The sequence below is a fragment of the Protopterus annectens genome, chromosome 11.part0 (genome assembly GCF_019279795.1).
Source record: "Protopterus annectens isolate FY-2018-M chromosome 11.part0, PAN1.0, whole genome shotgun sequence".
NCBI lineage: Eukaryota > Metazoa > Chordata > Ceratodontiformes > Protopteridae > Protopterus > Protopterus annectens.
The window spans coordinates 1551658494-1551681443 of NC_056745.1; the positions used below are offsets into that span (position 1 = coordinate 1551658494).

Genomic DNA, 22950 nt, shown 5'->3' on the forward strand with positions numbered 1-22950 from the left:
GTGTTTTGGGGATTGGTTGATACTGGACTACCTGGAGAAAGTTCAGAGATGCAAGGAAAACAGACCCCATAAAGAGTATTTAGAGCTGAGGCATAATTCCCAGTCCCTAGAGCTTTGAGACAAAAACAGTCCCTGGAGCTTTGAGACAGAAATGTTAACCATTTAACTTTCTCCATGATGCCAGTACTATTTTTCATTTTTTTTAAAACAAACATCTTTATTAAATTATCATATCTGACATAGGCAATCGTACATTCAGGGGTTCAGGGAAGTAAATATTGTGGGAAGAAATAGCCAGGGAATTGTTATGGCTAGGCTTGAATAGGCCCTAGGGCCGATAGCCTAGTATCAACCTATAAACCTATGAACCTATAAATGAAAATAAACCATACCGACACACTCATTTGCAAACATTATACATTACAAACCATGCCGACACAATTGTAGCTGCAAGCATCATTATACATCACTTATATATCCAGTCATTGTCAGTCAACCATTACATAGCTCATTCAGTTCCTGCCTTCATTTAAACCTTGCTTATCCTCTGCATGTTTTGATTACACACTTCCCATTTTTTTCCTATGTGATTGGCTCCTACCCTTTTCTAAAAATCCTAATTCCAGTTCTATCTCTGGTACTATATTCACTACCTCTAGTAAAGTTGGCTTAGACTTTGCTTTCCATTTTCTAGTAATTGTTTTTTGTCAGCCATCATAGTAAGACCTTGCTGAGTCAAATTATGTCTAGGGAATTCTGATTCTGTATCATAGCTCAAAAAAATGATTTCCTTAGTCACACCAGTTTGCTCACCCAGCTTCTCCGATAAAGCAGTCTGCAGGGAATCTTTAAAGTCTGCCAATTCATTACACTTCCAGAAAATATGTTCCCATTTACCTCTTTCTTCGCCATCAAACCTCCAACATTTGCTGTCTACCTGAGGAAAATTTTTTCTTTGGAGTCTACTTGAATTAGAAAAATACCTATGTAAGCACTTCTAAGCAAAGATCCTAAATCTTCAAGATCTTTTTGCATATTTGGGAGACATACATATATCCCCCATTGTTTTTTGTGAATTGCTTATCCAGTCTGTCTTCCCAATCCTTTCTAACCTCCTCTGACTGATTCTTAATAGGTATCATGCAATATTTTATATGCTGTACTAATTATTCCTTTCTTAAAGCAACGTCTGTTCTAAATTCTCCTAAAAACTCTACCAGTGCTGGTATTTCATTTAGGACCCCCCCCCCCCATTTATTTCTCTTTGCCTATACTCTGATGTCAGTCCTTGATATGGAAGGCAATCTCTAATGTGCAGTCCAAATAAGTTCTTGGCATCTTCCCATTATGTTACTTTTCCCTCTCTAGTTACTTGCTCTAATACTTTAGTTCTTTTGCCAGTTTTCTCCAGTAAATTCCAGCCCCCTTTTGCCTGTTGTCTGTATCCCTAATTGTGGCCATCCCTATTGGCAGAATCTCTTGTCTCCATTCCTGTGTTGGCTTAGTTCTTAGAATTCTTTATGCTACTTTATGAATATAATATTCTGTGTGATTATTGTCATTTTCCTTAAAGGTCTGCATCTAAAATCGCAGTTTCTCCTTGTTTCTTGAGCATTCCCCATGTATCATCATCATCTCTTTCCACTTTGAATTATATTTTTCTGCTTGTGCTATGTATAGGAGCTGTAATGTGTTGCTCTGAAATACCCCTTCCCAGTCCGCCCTGTTCTGTTGTAAGAATAAGCTTATCCCACTTGGCTCCTGCTGTCTTCCCCTCCCAGATAAAATCCATCAGCTCTTTATTGATTGCTATCCACAACTTCTCCTCTGGTTGATAAAAAAAAATATGCCTGACCTGTGTAGAGACACAGAGCACCCCTGAGCAATCTGTATGATACCGGGTGCAGTGATAGTGATTTCAGCCTGTCTGCATAGGGCAGGTGTTGGAGACCATGGATTCTCTTTGTGAGGTATTTCATTGGCCTTCCCAGTTGGTGCAGATGTTTGGAGAGGTACATCCCAAATGGGGCGTTATACTCCATTATTGGTCTAATGAGGGAGGAGTATAGAGAGGGTAATAACCTTTTTTTCTGGATGCAGTCCCTTATGAGATGAACCAAGTAAAAGGCTTCTCTGACCACTGCCGTTACATGATGGTCGAATGTGAGGTTATCAACCTAAGTACCCAGGTCTCTCATCACAGGTTGTGTGCTTAGGGAGTTGCCATTGATGTGGTAATCAGTAGGGGTCATGTTTTTACAGAATGGTATGATACATTTTTTTTTGCATTTTAGCTTGAGGCCATGAATTTGGCACCTGTCATTAGTTGCTGTAAGACCCTTTTGCAGTATGTTAACATCATTTGGGGAGTCAATGACAGCACCCAACTTACAGTTGTCCGCAAACTTGGTCAACCACAGGCCTTTTGTCTTTGCCTGGACCTCTGAGAAATAGATGCCAAATAGTAGGGGTCCTAGGACAGATCCTTGGGGAACTCCACTAGTGACAGGTCTGCTATTGGAGATGGAGGTGCCTATTTTGACTTTGAGGGTCCTGTCAGTGAGCCAGTTGGCCAGCCACCTGATGAGGCAAACAGAGCACCTCGCTAACCCTCTTCAAGCACAACCTTGATGAGTGGATGGGAAACCGCAAAGTTGTCCCAGGATTTCCACCTGTGTCCCTCTTTGACAGGGATGACGGGTGCTGACTGAGGTTTCTTTTTGGGGATAAACTCTTGGCTAGGTTTGGAAGGGCCCCAGGGCCATTAGCATAGTAACTTCCCATGATCTTATAAGACTAAAGGGACTAAAAACATTTTAACTGCTTGTATCTTAGTATCGATATCCATATAACAGAGCTTCCATTTTCTTTTTATTATCTTTTGTTTAGTCTTTTCCCACATATTCTTAGCTGCCACACTGGAATCAGTTTTAATCCATACTTCTAAATACTTCTTTATATCATGTTCCTACAAGTATGGATATTGCTGAACCAATTTGTATGGGGGTACATAATTTACCACTATTGCCTTTGTTTTAGCTTCATTAATTTTGTATCCTGAAAAGATGTGAAACTATCTCAGTATGTTCCACAGCACTATAATGTCCCTTTCTGGTTTTGTCAGGTATAAAATAATGTCAAATAACGTCATCTACAAATAGAGCCATCTTTTCTTGGCCACCATACCAGTTATATCCTTGAATTTCTGAGTCCGTTATTTTCTTTGCCAATGATTCCAAATATAATGCAAATAACAAAGTGGAGAGAGAACACCCCTGCCTGGTTTCTTGCTCAAGCAGAGGTTATCAGAGAGGGCCCCACCCACTTTAATTTTCGCCTCTGATCCCTCATATATCCTTCTAATCAACCTTATAATTTTATCAGGGAGTGCAATGCTTCCATTGCTCTGCTCATAAAGTCCCAGATTACTTTGTCAAGTGCTTTCTCTGCATCAAGACTAACCAACAGTGGTATTTTCTTGCATTCTGCTTCCCTCTGGATCATTAGTGTTCTGTTAATGTTATTGAATGTTTGCCTTCCCACCACAAAATCACATTGATCTATATCTATCAATTTTGTCATCACTTTTGCTATTCTTTTAGCCATTGTGGACATGAACAGTTTATAATCATGGTTTTGTATTGAAATGGGCCTGTATAAAGCTGGATCTGATGGATCCTTACCGTCTTTAGGTATTACAGCTACCACTGCTTTCTTCCAGGGTGTTGTTACTTCTCCTCTTAAAATATACTGTCAAACAAAACCTTCCAGATCTTTATCAGTTTTTTCCCTTCTAGCTTCCAAACTTCCACAGGAATACCATCTATTCCTGGGACTTTCCTGTAGATTGGTTATACATCACCATTTTTTTTCTCATCTCCTTCTAACCTAACTATAAGTAATTGAGCCTTCTCTATGTCTAACCTATGCATGTTTAATTCTTCCATAACCATTTCCATTTGAACCTTTTCTTCATTTCCATACATCTCAGCTTTATACAAACTTTCATAAAATTTTCAAAATATTTATAATGCTTCTACAAAATCCCTTGTTATCTTCCTTGTCATACTTGTTATAGGCTGCCTAAGTTTGGTGACAGCCCTTTCTATGTTCTGTTGCCTGAGCAATTGTGCTAAAAGTATTTGTGCTATGAAGTTATTATCAAAAACAGTTGCTTTACAGCATTATTTCTAAACTTGTGCATATTATCAAGGTGATACCTTATTTTCTGTTTAGCATTCTACAGTTGCTCCTCCTCTTGTTCTGTGAGATTTCCCCAGTTTTGCAAAATTTAACATTTGTTATTCCCTCTAAATAATTCTTGTTACTTCTTAACCATCTGTCTCTTTCTTTTATTTCCACCCTATTTTTAAATTCCTCTTTAATTTTAATCCACTCCCTATCCATGTTTTCAGAAGAAATTTCTGTCTTCTCTAATAGCTCCTGAATAATTTCCATTAATCATGCCTTAAATTCCTCTGTTTTCAACAGATAGGTGGGAAAGTACCAGTGTCTCATCTTTATTTCATTAATCTGTGGTTTTATTTTCGTTATTATTGATGCATGATGTGAAATACTTATTGGGTACATATAAAGACCTTCCGTTAAATGCACATTTTCCTGTGAAATGTAAATTCTGTCTAGTCTAGCCCCTAGTACTGAATTCACATCTTCCATGCCATATATTTTCATAAATGTTTTTAAAAAGATATCCTACTTTGTTATATTTTCCCTTCTGGACCCCCAGACACATGTTCACTATTGGAAATCAAATTCCAGTCCCCACCTACAAGTAATGGTCTTCTCCCAGAATTTTCTTAGATTCCACTGAAAACTGCTGTAATGGAGCTTAAGTACATGCCAGTTTAATCCTCCTCCCTTGCCAGCAGCCCCCTAGAGCTACAAATCTACCATTATTGTCTTTTATTGTCTTTTGTTATCTTTTTTTTATCCTCTTTTATTATTATTATTGAAGCTCTTCTTGCAATTAATATAAGTACTCCTGTCTTCCTTTGCCCCAGGTATTCCACTGAATAACCACCCCGAAAACCTTTCTTTATCAAATTCACATGTTCACTTCTTTGCAAGTAGTCTTATGTAGCATAGCTATTTGCACTGTACATTTTTTAATATAGTTCAGTACTTTTTTTTGTACTTAAATCAGTGAGACCATTAATGTTTAAAGACATTATAGAAAGCATTATGTTCTTGAGAGATTATTATTGCCACCTTTTATGTATAACAGCTTTTTTGTTAGTGCCTAGTTTTAGCTTTCGTTATATGCATGTACTGTTTGGCAGGTTAATCTTTTATACAGTTGTTTCTTGTCATCTCCATTTGAGCCTATGTCAGGTCTTACAGAAATTTTTGTTTTAGTGAAAATCCTCAAACAAAAATAGACACATGCACACGCACACACACGTGCACACATAAAACCTATTAACTGAATAATAACACTCAAATCTATGTACATCTTCAAATATTGAAGTTTCCCCCCTAAAACCTATTAACTGAATAATAACACACAAAACTATGTACATCTTCAAATATTGAAGTTTTACCCTCCTAATAGGAAGAAATGTTCCAAACTGATAACCCTACACACAGACTCGAGCTAAACTAAAAGAAGGTTTATCCATGATAAGATGCATGGTATAGGCCGTGATTCTGCTAAAAGCTGTCTGGTTTTGTCTTCCCTTTATAGCTCTCAGGTGGGAAACCACTTTGAGTACCTTTAAAAAACATTTTCTCCAAGCCATTTATCTTTATCAGATTGTCTGCTATAGACATGAGAAAGACACAAAACTGTTCAATATTCTTTTTCATTTACTTGCTTTCTCCTCAAACTTGTTATACTAGTTTAAGCTACTGGCTTTAATCTGGTCATTCCCCTATGCAAGAATGAGAAAAAGCACACTGATTTTTGTTTTGTTGTGCTCTTTTAACCAGATTTTTTTTTACATCGCAATGCCTACATTTCTTAAAACTGAACAAGGAGAAAGAAAGAAGGGAGAAAACCAAAACTAAAATCAGGAGCACACGTTTACATTAGTATCCCCATTACACTTAAAAATAACTGAAAAAATTACTTTACAACATGCAAAATAAATCATGCACCATTTAAATAGTACTATTAAGAAAAAAATGTTTTACTTGCAGTTTCCTCCTCTTCCCATGTCCTATATATTTTTCCAAATATTAATGACATGAAGTGGAAGATATGCTTTAGAGTCCCCTAAAAGTTTACAGTCCAAAAAATTCCAATATTTCTAGTTCTGTCCTGTTTCATAAATATAATTATTTCTTTGAAATCCCACATTTGTCAGTTTCACCGTTACTGGTTTTATTATCCAAATGTTAATAACATAAAGTAGGGCATATGCTTTAGAGTTCAAAACAGGTTTAACAAAGCCCAATATTTCCAGATTTTGTTGTTCTTTTCCTGTTCATCTTCTCCCAAACCCTGTCTCAGCTTCATTTCCAATGTACTCTTGATTTGTCTAATCAACTCTTGTGCTTTCTTTCCCCCTCTATCAAGCATTTTCCGTTGAAACACTGGAAAAGGTTTCACTGGCACAGTTTCTGTGTGGTCTTTATTACCAGAAGAATAAGAAGCTGAATAGCCTTCGTTTCACAGCTCACTTTTTGTTGGACAGACTTTTTGTATTTCTTTAGCATGTACTTCAAAAATTATTTTGCTCCACCAGTGAAAAGTATTTTGAAGATAGTGGGTACAACAGTTTGAATCTCACACCTGCTTCTTGACATTCCCTAAGTAATGGGATAAATTTACTCCTCTTCTGCCTAGTTTACAAGGAGTAGTCATTCTCCACAAACACTCTTGTCTCCCACTTTTAGTATTTTCTCCTTCTGCATTAGTTTTGTCAGAATCAACTTCTGCTGCTGGATTGCATCTTCAGTAGTAAAGGTATAGGTTGTTTTCTCATAGCCAGGTTTGGAACATACTCACGATGAGCCCTTTCAATTAACCGTTCCTGTTGTGGAATGCCAGTCCAGTTGCTTATTTGTGTTTTCATAAAATTAATAGTTTGTTCCTTCCAGCTGCTCGGGTACAACAGAAAATCTTAGGTTTCCCTACATGCTCTGTCCTCTAACTCTATATTTGTTTTGAAACATCTCTTCTTGTGCAGTCTTGTATTCAGCCAACCTTTTCTTCATTTCGACCACTGAGTTTTGCAGTTTTATTACCTTATCTGAATATCTGTTTAAAGCATTTTCCATTTTTCCAGCCATTTATTGTTTTGAGCTGATATGCTCCATCAGTGTTTTATTTTAGTCAATTCTGTGTGCAGTTGGCTTGACTTTCCTCTAGGTTACTGGAAGTCATGTGTGGCGCTTGCACTGCTTTTTGCTGAACAGCTACAGTACTTTCCCAGTCAGTGTTTGTTTTTGTCACCTTTTGTAGCTGATGTTCCTTCAGGTCCTCTGTACTTCTTTTTTCCTGGCATCCAGGCAGTGCACTTACTAGCCAATTACTGAAATTTACCCAGAAATCTAGGTCCACTGGCTTTCTCTTCTAAATTTCTGATTTATACTAGGAGAACTAGAATTAAACTGTTAGTCAATGTGCAGCCATAGGATCATAGGAGGTTACTAGACTAATGGCCCTGGGACCCGTACAAGCCTAGCCAAGAGTTTATCCCCAAAAAGTAACCTCAATCAGCACCTGTAACCCCTGTCAATGAGGGACACAGATAGAACCCCGGGGCAAATTTGTGGATGTTCTTCATCTCACATTGCTGCAGTCATAACCTGTGGGTAGTCCGCTGTCCTCGGTTGGCCCGAATACCAAAGTGTTAGGCTGGCGCCGGTCATGGTCGCTTAGATCTGACGTCAGTACGCCGTAGTACTAAAGCGCATGACCGACGTCATATCCCCAGTCTTTCTTGCCGCATGGTCCGAAGCAGAAGCAGCGTTTGCAAGTGCCGTTCGGCATCCTGAAATTTTCTTTTACTGAGTTTCAGACCGAAGACCAAGTTGGGCTAAGTACCCCGTTGGGGAATATTTTTGTCTTTTCTTGCCTCAGTTAATTCCGGATGTCAGAAAAAGTGAATAATTGTATTTCTTGTGGGAAACAGATACCTCATAGGGATTACCACTCTCTTTGTATACCTTGTTTGGGGCCTGAGCACGACGTAGTCGGGTGTCGCTTTTGTGCTAAATTTAATAAGCGCACTATTAAGCGTAGGTTAGATTGTGCTAGGCTTGTCTTCGGTAAGCGGTGTAATTATAATATGCCGTCGGATCCTCCGACGCCCGCTACCGCTAAGAAGCGCAAGGAGAAATCTTTGAAATCCAGGCAGGATGAGTCGTCCGTTCCGGACGCCGGTTCTTTAGAGACCACGGTGGAGTCTGTGGATCCGGCTGAGGTTTCTGTTGAGTCTCAGGAAGAACCTTTAGTTTTACAAGATGTGGCCTCTCAGGAGTCAGGTCAGGCTGAGGGGGCCTCTCAGATGGCTGTGCTCCCTTCCTTGCATAAGGTGGTTAGGCCTTCTCCCTCTGTTTCTAAGGTACCTTCTAAGGCCAGGCCTGGTTTATCTTCCTCTGGTGTCAGCCCTAGTTCTGCAGGTTCTGTGCCTAAAAAACACGCTTAAAATGGCAGAAGATTTAATTACCTTAATTAGAGGTTCTATGCCTCCTCCAGATAAGAGGCCTAGGGTGGAGCCAGAGGTGGAAGGATTAGAGCATTCTTCAGATTATTCAGAGTCTTCGGCTGAAGACATTCAGGATTTTCCCCCTTACTCTGATTCTGACGCAGAGGATTCTAGTCCATCTGCTTCCCCTCCAGAGGATTTTTCTTTTTCAGAAACCCTGCATTCTATGAGGGAGCATTTCAAATGGGAAGGTCAGGATTTCTCAGATTCCCGAAAGAGGCTTAGGGAATTCTTGTTTTTACCTCAACATAGGCCCTTGGCTATTCCTCCAGTCTTAGATGTTGTACAGGATGTTTTTTCTGAGGCTTCTCTTAATCCAGACTCTTTGCCTCCTGCCCCAGTTAAGCCAGACAGGTATTACAGGGTGCCTGAGGCTCATAAATATTTGTATAAGAGCCCTAGGGCGGACCCTAAAACTATTAGCCAGGGACCTAAGGGTGTCAAGGCTTCTGTTGTAAAGAACCCAGTTCCTATGGATAAGGACTCTAGAGCTCTGGACAGGTGGGGTAAAAAAGTGTATACCTCTTCCACGCTTGCAATGAGGGCTTTAAATTGCCAGTTTCATATGTTGAAATACCAGAATTTTCTTCTTAGTCAATTGAAATCTAAGGTGGATGCTTTAGCAGAGGGCATAGAGTGTAAAGAATTACAGGATTTGGTTCATGCCTCTGATCAGGTGGGTAAGCATTCCTTGCAGTGTGGTTTTGATGCTTTGCAGGCTTCTTCTAGGGTGGCTGCCACTGGATCAGTTATTCGTAGGCATGCTTGGCTTAAGGATCAGAATTTGTCAGAGCATGTTAAAGCTCGAATTCTGGATGCTCCCCTTCAGTCTGAAGTTTTATTTGGTTCTCCTGTGGAGTCAGTCTTGAAGAAAATGGAGGACAAAGCTAAGTCTATGCAGACTGTTAAAGATTTCTTACAAGTGCAGCCCCCTAAGTTTAGCAGAAATTGGCCTACTAAGGGATGGGCTTACCCTTCTTCTGATTTACAGTCTAGGGGTAGATCTAGACGTGGTAGGGGCAGAGCTCATGCACAGGGTTCTTTTAGGCCTAGGACGTGGAGTTCCCCTGCGCAGTCTGCTGGTGAAGGCAGGGGCCAGTCCTTTCGTAAACAGACCTAATGACCTGCATCTTCAGCTGCCCGATCCTTCTTGTCTGGCAGCTCCTCTAGGGGGAAAGTTAGCACTTTTCAGGCAAAATTGGCTTTTAGTCACCCAGGACAAATGGGTGTTGGACATTATAAACCGAGGCTACAAGTTTTATTTCCACACATTGCCTCCTTTCAAAGGCATGCCAGACGTCCCTCCTCAGCAAAAGGCAGAGGCTCACAAACAGATTTCTTTACTTCTTCAAATGGGAGCTATCCAGCAGGTGCCTCCATCAGAGGTGGGCCTAGGATTTTATTCTCGCCTGTTTCTTGTACCAAAAAAGGGGGACACTTGGAGACCGATTCTGGATTTGTCTATTCTCAACACATACCTGGACATTCCAAAATTCAAAATGTTGACCTTGCAACAACTTTTACCTATGCTAGGCAAAGATTACTGGATGGTAACTCTGGATCTCAAGGAGGCTTATCTTCATATTCCTATCATACCAAGCTGCAGGAGATTCCTGCGTTTTCGGGCTGGGACTTTACATTATCAGTTCTCTGCATTGCCCTTTGGCTTATCTACTGCGCCCAGGGTATTCACAAAGGTTCTGGCTCCAGTGATAGCCTTCTTCAGGTTAAGAGGAATACAGATTTATCCTTACTTGGACGATTGCCTGATTCTTGCTCAAGACAAAGACAAGCTACTTCACCATCTTCAGTATGTTATGGCAGTGTTAAAGTGCCTAGGGTATTCTGTGAACGAAATAAAGTCCAGTCTAGTACCCTCTCAGGACATGTGCTTTCTGGGTGTGAGACTGAATACAGCCTCTCAGATGGCATTTTTGACCCCGGACAAGCAAAGAAATCTTTCCCTTTACTTCCAAAACTTGTCTCACCTGTCCAGGCTGACTGCAAGGACAGTCCTTCAAGCCTTGGGGTTCATGGCATCTTGTATTCTGGTGCTTCCCAATGCCAAACTGCATATGAGGAAGTTACAATGGTATCTCAAGAGTGTATGGACGCAACACTGCCACGATTTGGACACTGTCATTCAGATAATACCTTGCATTCAAAAGGAATTTTTGTGGTGGGCTCAGGAATGTCACCTAAACAAGGGACTCTCTGTGACCCGACCAGAGGCGAGTCAGATCTTAACGACAGATGCCTCGGACAAGGCTTGGGGAGCACACCTCAATGGAAAATGGGTTCAAGACACGTGGCCTGCCAGACTTCAACATTTGCATATCAACATGAAGGAGATGTTAGCAGTCCAATTTGCATTGATGGCCTGCAAGGATCTACTACACCCAGGACAAGTGTTGATTCAAACAGACAACACAACTGTCATGTGGTACATCAACAAGCAAGGGGAACCCATTCGTACCCACTTTGCAGACAAGCTATGATTTTGTGGGAGACGGCTCTCAGTTTGCACCTCACTCTTCAAGCAAGGTTTCTGCCAGGAGCACAGAACTCCTTAGCGGATGTTTTGAGCAGACAGATGGTGGATCCCCACGAGTGGAAACTGGATCCTCATGTATTTCGACAGTTGACAGTGTTCTGGGGGACTCCAGACATAGATCTGTTCGCTTCTCCACTAAATTTCCAGTTGCCAAAGTTTTGCACAAAGATGTTTCATCCAAAAGCTTGGAAAGTGGATGCTCTATCATTCAGTTGGAACAACCTTTCCGTCTATGCCTTTCCTCCTCTGCCTCTTCTTCCCAGGGTGCTCCTGAAGGTCAGACAGGACAAGCCCTCCATGATTCTTATAGCTCCAGATTGGCCACGTCAGCACTGGTACCCTCTGCTGAGGAGTTTAGTAAGGGAGCCTCCTTGGCCTTTGCCAGCAAGTCCACACCTTTTGTCCCAGGCAGGCAATCATTTCCTCAATGTCAGGATACAGTCCCTGCATCTGACAGCCTGGCATATTCTGTTCTAGACCCTGGAGGGTCGCAGCTTCCTCAACAGGTTTTGAATGTTATTTTGGAGGCCAGACGGCCTAGTACAAGGAAGGTTTATGCGGATAAATGGAGGAGATTTTTTCTTTGGTGTAAAGCAAAGGACTTTGATGTTTCACTACCTAATTTGAGTGTTTCACTTCAGTATCTTACAGAATTACTAGACAAAGGTTTGTCTTTCTCTTCTGTGAAAGTTCATGCTGCAGCCATTTCTGCTCACTATGACTGTGACCCACCGTTGTTCTCTCATCCTTTGTTTAAGCAATTTCTTAGAGGGGCGAAGAACATAAGACCCCCACGAAGAGCTCCTACTCCTTCCTGGGATCTCAACTTTGTGTTGGAGAAACTAACTTTATCTCCTTTTGAACCTGCAGCTACAGTTGAGTTGAAGTTTTTGTCGTGGAAGACAGCTTTTTTGTTGGCCATTACATCTGCTAGAAGGGTATCTGAATTACAGGCTCTAATGGCAGTTGAACCCTTCCTAATTTTTCATAAGGATAGGGTTTCTTTGCGTACTAACCCTACTTTCATGCCTAAAGTGGTCTCAAATGTGGCCTTGAACCAGTCTATTCATTTGCCTACTTTTTATGCTGATCCCCAAAATAAAGGGGAAAAGATTTTGCATTCTTTGGATATTCACAGGCAGTTGCGTTATTATTTGAGCAGAACTAAAGGGTTCAGACAGTCTCAACAGTTGTTTGTTTCTTTTGCTTTGGGTTCTCAAGGGAAACCTGTTTCTAAACAAACTATTTCTAAGTGGATTGGCCATTGCATTGCTTTTTGTTATTCTCATCATGGTAAGGAGATTCCGGCTGGAATCAGACCTCATTCCACTAGGGCTACTGCCACTTCTACTGCCTTTCTGAGGGGTGTAGCTACTAAAGATATTTTGTAGGCAGCTACTTGGAGTTCAGTGCACACTTTTTCTAAGCATTACCATCTCCCTCTTTATTCAAAATCTAGGGCAGGTTTGCCACTGCAGTTTTGCAGGGCATGCTAGCAGCCCCCAATGCTTTATGATTTACCAGCCTCCCTTTACTTTTGCTTTGGGATTCTACCCACAGGTTATGACTGCAGCAATGTGAGATGAAGAACATAGTACAGTTTTGTACCTACCATAAATGTAGATGTTCGAAGATCCACATTGCTGCAGTCCAATTTTCCCTCCCTCCTTCCCCACTGTAGTTTGGGGTGGTTGTGTGGTGTGGGTTGTAAATATTGTATAGTATATTTTTGGCTTTGGCCTTTCTTTTTGGGTCTTCTGACATCTGGGGCAAGAAAGACTGAGGATATGACGTCGGTCATGCGCTTTAGTACTACGGCGTACTGACGTCAGATCTAAGCGACCATGACCGACGCCAGCCTAACACTTTGGTATTCGGGCCGACCGAGGACAGCGGACTACCCACAGGTTATGACTGCAGCAATGTGGATCTTCGAACATCTACATTTATGGTAGGTGCAAAACTGTACTTTTCCCATCCAATCATCAAGGTTGCACTTGAAAAGGGTTGGTGATGTATTCGGTTTGATGTGTACAGGAAAGCTATTCCAAAGACGGGGCAGCCTCTGGGAGACAAATTTGTCTCTCCAGCAGGTTTTGTTAATGACGCATATTAAATTTAGGCTTTTTGCAAGGGTAATGCACAAGGAGTTAGACTCCATCTTGGAAGTCTCTTCTACTATTTTTCAGTTTAGTACCTGAATTTGTTTGCATCATTCAAAGTAATAGAGAGACAGGTTTCTACCAGGACCATATTTTGTGTGTGAGCACTTAGCTCTATTAATGTAAATTAAGGCTATGGTAGTCTTGCATATTCATGACATTCTTACATAGCACCTGTGGTTATTCTGAACTAAAGCAAGGGAAATCGTCCCTGAAGTAATGCAAAATACATATTTGGTGTGAGTGGGTATAGAGTTGAAGTACAGATTATGCAAATAGATTGTACAGCGAGGAAGGAAGGAATAAAGGAAAGCAAGGAGAAAGTGAGAGAGTGTTCTGGAGGTAACATTATGTTGAATGACTGCTTTCTCTGGTAGAAGCTGGAAAATGTTAGATCTTCAGTGAGGAGGCAGGGCTCAACTGCAGTGATGGATTGCAGATGTCAAGGAGGAATGCAAGATGAACAATGACAGAATTAGAATGTAAATTCCAGGTTTATCGATATATAAATTGTGTACTCTAGAGATGGAACAGCAAGTCTAATAAGAATGTAGCAGTAGTGGGTTGTAGTTAATGGTACATAAACTAAAATATGACCTTTACTTGAACTTGTTCATTTTCAAGTAATGCCTCATTGTTGTATGACACATTGGCTTAAACTGTTCCTTCTGGAGAAAACAGTGTTAGATTTTAGGGTTGCCTGTCTGAATCAAGTACAGTATGGAAACACAAAATGTTCTGAATATGACCATTTCTGTGCTACGTGATGTGATGCAGAGAATGCACAGTACATCACATTTTCCTAATCTGATTATGGGGCTGATTATTTTGAAAAGTGCATGTCAGAGAGCTGCGAGTCAAACTTTCATGTTAATCTCTGTAAAGTGGAACTTGTTAATGGATGCATTTTTCTAGCCGGAGAAATTAGAATGTTAGGCCATTTAGTTGGCAGTGGATTTGATTGAGGACTTGGACTTTGTACAGCAGAGACAACTATTCTGAGAAGTGAGTACTTTATGTGCTTCACAGATTTTCATGTCTATTAGAAATGCGGACTTTAGCCTAACTTACAGCAGGTTGACTGGAATAAGACCATTTGACATAGTGAAAGTTTAACTTTATTTTAAAATAGTGACATTTTTATTCATTTATGTTTTAGCCAACTTATCAGCGTCTCTTTAGTTCTCCTTTTTGTTTGCATGTTAGTATTCCTCTTCAACCTCTTGGGTTGGTAAACCACTGAAGAAGTTCCGCTGCGTAGAGCACTGTGATCAATGCATTGTTTCAGAAAGTGTGCAATTAAATTTTAATTGACTGAAACCACATTCTGCTGCTTAGAGCACTCTGATTAATGCTTTGTTACTGGTTGTGTGCAGTTAATTTTTAAATGACTGAAAACCGTTTTTGGACAGGTTTGTTGAGAGGTTGCTGCATTGGGGGGGAGTGCTCCTTTTTACTAACATGAAGTGACTTTAGGTCTAATTATTATCAGTTGGGAATGGAGAGGAAAGCCCTTCTGCCCCTTAAAGTATATTTGTTACTCAAACAATGAGTATACTGCTCGTAATTATGTGGAAGAACTGGTTAAATCACTCTCTGGCAACAAAGTCCAGGATGACTGCTCCTCATATAATTTTTATCAACACAGCATGTGGCATTCAGAGAGGTTCTTTCTACCTCTGCTAATCGTCTAATGCAGGTTAGTCAGTTAGCATGACTGAGAGACTGCCACTCAGAGACAAGATAAAGATGAGCAGAGGAACACCTTATTAGTAACTAATTACCATGTCTCCGAATCGTTGTATTAGGGAGCATATTGTGTGATCAAATGGATATGTGGAACACAAAAAGAGCAATTGCTGTTTGCCGAAATTACGTTTGACAGTGAAGTTTGCTTCTCTCACTACTGTTGTGCAACATCTGAGTTGGTATGTATAAGTCTGGGGGTGTGTGAAGGGTGTCCCTTCACATGGGGGTGGGGTGCAAATTAGTTGTTAATTGAAGATGTTTTTTTAAATATTTTCCATTTGTCGAAATTACCTTCAGTGAGTCGACCCGAATCCAGTGTAGCACACACACACAAACACATACACACACACACCTACAAAAGCCCCCATACACTTAACCAGGTTCACAGAAACACGTTCACACTGGCATGCATGCATGCTGCAACACACACACACACACACACACACACACACACACACACACACACACACACACACACACACACACACACACACACACTGCTGACATCCTATAACTACATGTGCACTCACACACACAGCCCCCTCTACAGCTCTGGTATGAGCCTTGACTACTTTCATAGGAGTAAATAGTTGAATGCCTTCTAGAGAAAACAGTTTAACTTGGCAGTATGACTGTCTAAATTGCTTTGTGGAGTTGATCCACATCAGCCATCATTTCTGAGGGAAAGCACAGTTAGCATTAACTGCTCTCCTGGACTGCTGCATTAGCAAGCAACTTCATGCAACTTCATCAGTGAGATTGCTGTCCTTAGTGCTGCCGCCACTTGGAGAAAAAAGAGGGGACAGTGGCTTTCTCTAAATCAGAAAGGCTTACCATGGTGTGAAATCCTAAGTTAAGGCTTCCACAGTGTGGTAAACCCTTCTGAATCCTGCCATCATGTTGCTTTTGGAGAGGTGATACTGAAGAGCAGGGGAGCTCTTGAGGCATTTTTTAAGATGGTAGAAAGTAGAATGGTATCAGAACTAGAATTCTGCAGAATTAATGCAGAGATTAGTAAGATAATGAAAAGGAATCCCCAACTAGTGCTAATGACCTACTGTGGAATGCTTGTAGCAGAGAGTCGGAGAAGTCTTCATTTGGTGACTGATTGGAATGATAGAATATTCTTTGTGTTTGTCGAACCAACATGCGTTGCGGTATTTTTCTTTCTTGGATTTATGCCAAATTATATTTTCTATTTAACTGCTGTTTCTACCATTCTTTCTGTATGTTGTTCTATCAGATGTGACACAGATGTTGCTAAATACATAGATTTAAGAGGTATTACATCAGATGCTGGTTGGTACATATATGGTTAAAAACCCACTAAGCAACTGAGTAAGCTACTTTAGGAATGGGTAGGTTTTGGCAGTATAGTGATAATAAATTAGGGATTTTAAACTCAGTGTGTGTGTTCCTGCTATTTGCTTGAAAAACATGGACACAGTTAAGTAATATAAAAGTCACACTACATTATTTAACCCTTTGGTAAATCTTTTCTTGCACTTAAACAATTTCTTAAGTCTTAATTAAATATTTGCTAAATGTTAAACTGGAAAAGCAGTATTGATAAACCTGTTATTCCGAAACGGTTATTATTGGATCCATGAAACTGTCACTTAACATAATGTAGGAACAAGAATGGCAGTAAATCTGACTGAGCTGGTGTTCCCAGGGTATGAAGGTAGTGGTCCTGGTAAAAATTAGATTAAACCACAACACAAACACTTTGACCAAAAAACAGGAAAGAACCAACAATTCCTAAATGAAACAAACAGCTACAGGATTCACAGTTAAATCCACACAACAGTAACGAAGTAAAAATTCCACGCAATAAATCCAATTACCACTCCTTCCGCTACACAGGTTAAGTGAACCCCTTACTACCCTTTCTTTTTAAAAATTATCCAAATATATATCATTGTTGTTCAAACAGACTCTGTTCTAATTTTATGTTATTTATATATGCACTTGGTATGGAAAAAGTACCTATTAAAAACAAACATTATCTACTTAGACTTTTTAACTTTAAAATACATAAAATAGAACACATTTCATTGATACCAGGATATTAACATGCATTTGTACGTAACTGCCACATAAGTTCAAGTCTTTCTAAAATAAGGGAGTCTGGATCTCCTCTAATATCTCTTATAACTTGGTCTATGGCTCTAAACTTTAACCTATGTTCTGGATATTCAGAAATGTGTCTTTCTAGTACATTTTCTTATTTCCCCCTGCTTATACTATAAAGGTGTTAGTACACTCTCTCAACTTTTGGTACCTGTGTAGAGGAAGGAATGGTAATTGGTTCAGAGTGAACACACAATGTAAGTGGAGTGAATTTTAAACACAGTGTAAAGTTGTATTATTTTATCTGAGGAAGTTCTTGCAATCTGCAGGACAAAAAGCACTTCATTAAACGGTTGGTACTTTGTGGATTTATTGCGTGGAATTTTTTCTTCAAGTTACTGCTCTGTGGATTTAACTGTGGACCTTGTAGATGTTTGTTTCATTTAGAAAATTAGATTAAACTTGGTGGACAACTCTTAAATTACATTGGGGAAGGGTTCTTTGAGGAGTTGCATACACGCAATCATGTGCAGACTCAAAAATCATCTGGTCTTTCTAGTTATAATTTTTGGGTGACCTTTTCTTTTAACATTGTATAAAAAAGCTGTCATTGTATGTCCTAAATTTGTATGCGAAAAGGTGGGCTAACTGAATGTTTATGTAGATTTTTGGGACTTTTGATAATAAGTAAGATATGATGATTTTAATTTTTCAAAAAGCACCATTTGCAGTTGATTCAGATAATATCATGATGAATCTTTACATTCAACTTGCTAATTATAGAGATGTGGTAGATCTTTTATTAGCTGCTTTGCCTGGATATTCAGTTTAGTTTAATTTGGTTTATTGTAGCAGCATACATAATCATTGTGCTTAATTTGTGATCTAGTTGATATCAAATATTATAAACATCTTAGTAGGTAAATAGCGGGATTACTAGTGTGTGATGCTGGCGTTGTATTAACACACTTTTGTGTAAATTAATCTTTTTTGTTTCTCATATCACTTTTAGATTTGTCTGTATAACCTTCCTGTGGTGAATTTATGTTGCCTTTGGTCCATTGCTTAACTGGATTCCAGATTTTGCAAAATTCTATCCTTCAACTGTGATTACTGATCTCTCAAGTGAGATCACTTGTAGGGGTTGATAGTTTCCAGCCTTTGTCTTGCTCCCAGTTATGTGAAAGGGGATCACATGAGCCTTGTTTGGATCTTAGGAACCTTGTAAATCTTCCAAGATTTCTTAAACACATTACAAGATTCAGTGATACCCATTGATGTTCACTGTAAGCCTTTTCTTTTGCAGACCACCTTTAGTGGCTAATCCTTGGAAAATGGATCCTACCTCCTGATTGTTGGTTGGCTGAACTGCAGTGCACTGCTCGATAGCGAGTATGAGATTTCAGAGCTAACCGTATACATGGAAATTAGTCATAGGTTGAGATTTTATCAAACTGTCTTTATAGGCCATAATGGAGAGTGAAGCCCTTACTGTGGTAGCCTTCAATGACATATGTAGGGATTTGTACAGTCCAGGAAGGTATGCATAGCAGGTCTGAGCTTCTGCAGGTGCACACCCTTTTTTTTTTTTGGGGGGGGGGGGGGTCAATGCTTTAAAAAAAAAAAAAAAAAGACTCTGATGCCTGACAAGAAGATGATGTTTTGCTATTACCTCTCACCTCACAGTGGAATGACTAGGCTGATTTATGACAGGAAGGCTCATGGCAGTGGGGGGATAAAAAGAATATTTAAACAGACTTTTTTTGAGAATAAATCTTTTGTTCAATACTTTTTATCTTTTTATGGGACAGAAACTGAGTACTATTTTGTTTCTGCCCCACTACCTGGCAACCATCAGTCCCTCTCTCACTTAATTGGCCTGTTTGTTCCTCACTGGGCAAGTATAGTTTCTTGCCTGTTTGTTCCCTGTGAGGCAAGACCATATTATCTCAGAGGCTGTCATGTTGTCAGCCATCAGAGCTTTTTTTCTTCAAACATTCCCAACTGGAGCTACTAACTCTCCTGTCGGATCCATCAGGCTCCACTATGTAGCCTACCTTGGGGAAGAGTATATGCCTCTGCTCACATGCTATTTCATAAAGTTGTTTCTATTTGGTGTAACACTTGGCAGCGTAGGTTCCATAGGCTCATGCGCCACTGATGTGGGGTTCTCTCTAGGTATCACCCAAGCAGTGAGGCAGAGTCAGCTGTCTCCCTCTTTGGTAGGGTAAGCTGAGAATAATCACTCATGCCAGTCTCCACCAGCTTACTCCCTCTTGTGCCTCAGTCAAAAGTAACATTTGAGTTCTTTGCATGAGAAAACATTTGAAGGAAGTAGAGTTTCTTCTTAAAAGTAATTTATGCTTAGAGTGTGCTGTCTATGTGCTTTGAATGTGAGCAAAGCTGACAGCCAGAAGTACAAACTTGTAGTCCTGAGTTTTGCAATTGTGAAACGAAAATTGTAATGTGACAAAACTCACAGCAAATGTCAAAACCTGCTATAATGCCATTAAACAGTTTTGCAACTTTTCTTTCTTTTTGCTGTCCAAAGAACAGTGGTGGATTATTTATCATCTACCAGGCTGTTTAAAATACTAGGCTTAACCCTGGGAATTTTTATTACGCATTTTCTTTAGTGTATACAACTGAATGTGTGATATCAAGTTAAGGTCTTTGTGAGGAATCTTGCTTTTGAAAGATCATCAGTTAAGTGTTTATGTGTTCCTTTTTGGTGTTTAATAATAATTGCTTGTTTAAAAGTTTTACCTTTTGTGATTTTTTTTTGAGACTGTAGCAGTGCTAAATAATATGACAAAATAAAGCCATTGATAAAACAATTTCTGGGAATTTAAGATGTTATATAATCCAGTCTGTCTACGTCAACGTCAACCCTTAGGACTAGCAACTGCAGGCATCAGTCAGCTTGGCATCTGAAAATATTCCCAAGGTTAAATTCCTCTTGCCACTCACACACCACTCTCTGCAGCTTTTCTCCAGCTCTGTTTTGCCATGGAACAACTTGCACTAGAGGAAGCAGTCTGAAGCTGTAGTTGAATGCCCTTTTCAGTTTTGGATAGGTTTTAGAAGTTGGTTGAAAATTATCATACTAATTATGTTGACACTCCTGTCCGGTCTTTCCATTATAGTTTGCCTTTCCTACTGTCATGGTGCTTAGGACAGCATTTTGTGCAGTTTGCTGTATAGTTTTCAGGAATTTGTTGTTGTGATGAATTTAACTGCTGTCATTTGTTCTCTGTCTCCTGTATAAGTTTCTTTGACATGTCATAAGTTTCAGTGTTAACTGTTTTAGACTGGAAAAACAATCCATTTTCAAATAGTCGCATAAACGATGGCCATATGATTCCCCCACAGGACTGCCACATGTTATACATCATATGTTTAGTCCCCTCTCTTTTTTGAAGAGTAATTTAAAATTTGCAAGAGTTCTGAGTAAAGAACTCTTATTGAACGGTGGAATAATTTAGTTCTGAAGTAATTGCTCCCATCTTCAGAAGAGTACAGACATTCTAAGAAGAATCAGCTTAAAGGGAATGGGGAAGGGTCATTTAAGTTCTCTCTTTCAAGGTTCTCCTGTTCCCCTTAAGAAACTTAGTCTAGGAAACTCACTTAGCTAGCCACTTCTGCAAATGTCTAGAAAAAAAACACAGCCAAACCAAAATATCAGTTGTATTGAGAGAGTTCCTAGAAAATGACACAGCATTTTTTTTCCTCTGAGTCTGAGACTAAACTAACATCTCCTGTTTACAAGACTTATAGTGCCACGTTGGTGTGGTCCACATGTTCTCTCCACAGCCATCTTTTTTTGGCTAATGTAGGTCTTGTCTGCTTTCTCATGGCCAGGTTTGGAGCTTACACTTGATGTGCTCTTTCAGTTAACAAATCCTGCTATGGAACACCAGTCCAGTTGCTTATTTGTGCTTTCCTAAAATTAGTACAGTCTTTTCCATTTTCTCTGGTACAGCAGAAAAAAAAGTACAGTTGTGGTAGTACTACTTACCTGTAACAGTAGATTTTTCGTAAAACACACTACCTTACAAGCATATGCGTAGTAGTACCCTGCTACCTTCCCTCTGCAGAGCTCCTTCCACTCTCTGTCTTTGGGTGTGAAGGACCAATCCCCTGACAGGACCAGGACTGCCATTCAAACCCACAGATAGGCCTCTATTTTTTTTTATTCCAGCAGAAAAATCAGATGAAAATGTAAGCTTTGTAAACAGCTATTGTTCCAAGCCAAAGTCACCCCACCACCACAATAAGGCTGCATAATAAAACTCCAGTTTCTCTAATACAGCAGAATATCTGTTTTTCTGTGCAGGCACTATCCTCTAAATCAGATAGCTTTCCGTGAAAAGCCTTATACTTGGCCATCATTTTCTTTATTCAAACCTCTGATTTTTTGCAGTTTTATCAGTTCATCTGAACAGCTAGCTTTTGGTAATTAGTTGATATATTCTTTAGTGTTTAGTTTATTTTAATCACCTCTGAGTGCATTTGATTTCTTTTTTTCTCTGATTTACTGGAAGCCATCCCTTTCATCTGAACTGAACCTTGAACTGCTTTTTGTTAAACAGCTGCAGAATCATTTGCAGACAGTGTTTCTCTTCACCTTTTCTGACTTGATTTTCTTTCAGGTTTTTTAAATTTCTTTTTTGCTGGTATCCAGTCAGTGTACTTGCTATTCAGTAACTGAATTTTACTCAAAAATCTATTTGAACGGCACTCCTTTTTCTTAGATTGTGTCCTCACACTGGGAAAGCTGAAGTTAACCTGTTGACCAGTGTGCATCCGTCGTGAAAGTCCTAGTGTTAGTTACTCTTCATCAAAAGTACATTTATCAGCAGTTTCTTTCACCAAAGACTTGAATCATTCCTCACTGGTTTCTTTAAAATGTATGCAAACCATTTCTGAGAGTTTCCTTCTTTAATAAGAATCCCTCATATGAATCTGCACCTCCCTGGGTTCTTAATTTTGTGTTAGAAATTTAACCCTGTCTCCTTTTCTGTTTGATTCAAATGCAGATTTAAGATTTCTAACCCGGAAAAACATTGTTCTTGGTAACTGTTACTTCATCAGGAATGGTTTCTGAACTATAAGCTTTGAATTCCAAATCCCATATATGACTGTTTAGAAAGAATGTTCTAGAGGATGTGCCCATTCTTCATGTCCAGGGTAGGCATGAAGATCTTTTTAAATTGAGCTGTTAATTTGTCTTTTTCCCCATCATTACTTCAATAAGGAGTAGTATCTGTTGAGTTGTTTGGATGAGACATAGGCAGTTGTACTTCTTTTTGGACAAAATAATTAGAAAAACGGTCAACCTTTTTAGGTTGTATGCACTTACTGCTTTAGTCCATATGGTACCCAAAGTCGTGTGATTCAGGTGGCTTTCAGTATGCATTATGTTTAGTTATTGAAAATATAATAGAGGTTTACTTAAAGCACATTCTACTACAGCTGTGGCTAACTCATAAGCCTTCTTCAGGATTGCCTCTGTGACATTTGTACAGCTGGTACATGGGCTTCTCTACATATATATATATGCAAGATGCTGCAAGAGAACCGGTGTGTTTCCATACATGGATGACTAGTTTTTCAACTGCTACAGTGAAATGAGTCTCTTAGAGAAGATGGGTATTACTTGATTTAGCCCTGACTATACTTAAGTATTTCTGTGAACTAAGAAAAGTCCAAGTTATAACTAATGTAATCTATACTC

At 39.6% G+C, this 22950-nt stretch overlaps 1 protein-coding gene across 1 annotated transcript in view; it reads left to right on the forward strand.

Annotated features, from left to right (window-relative positions):
• ASB13 (ankyrin repeat and SOCS box containing 13) overlaps positions 1-22950 on the forward strand; it is a 519678-nt gene that overhangs the window by 251509 nt on the left and 245219 nt on the right. The window lies entirely within an intron of this gene.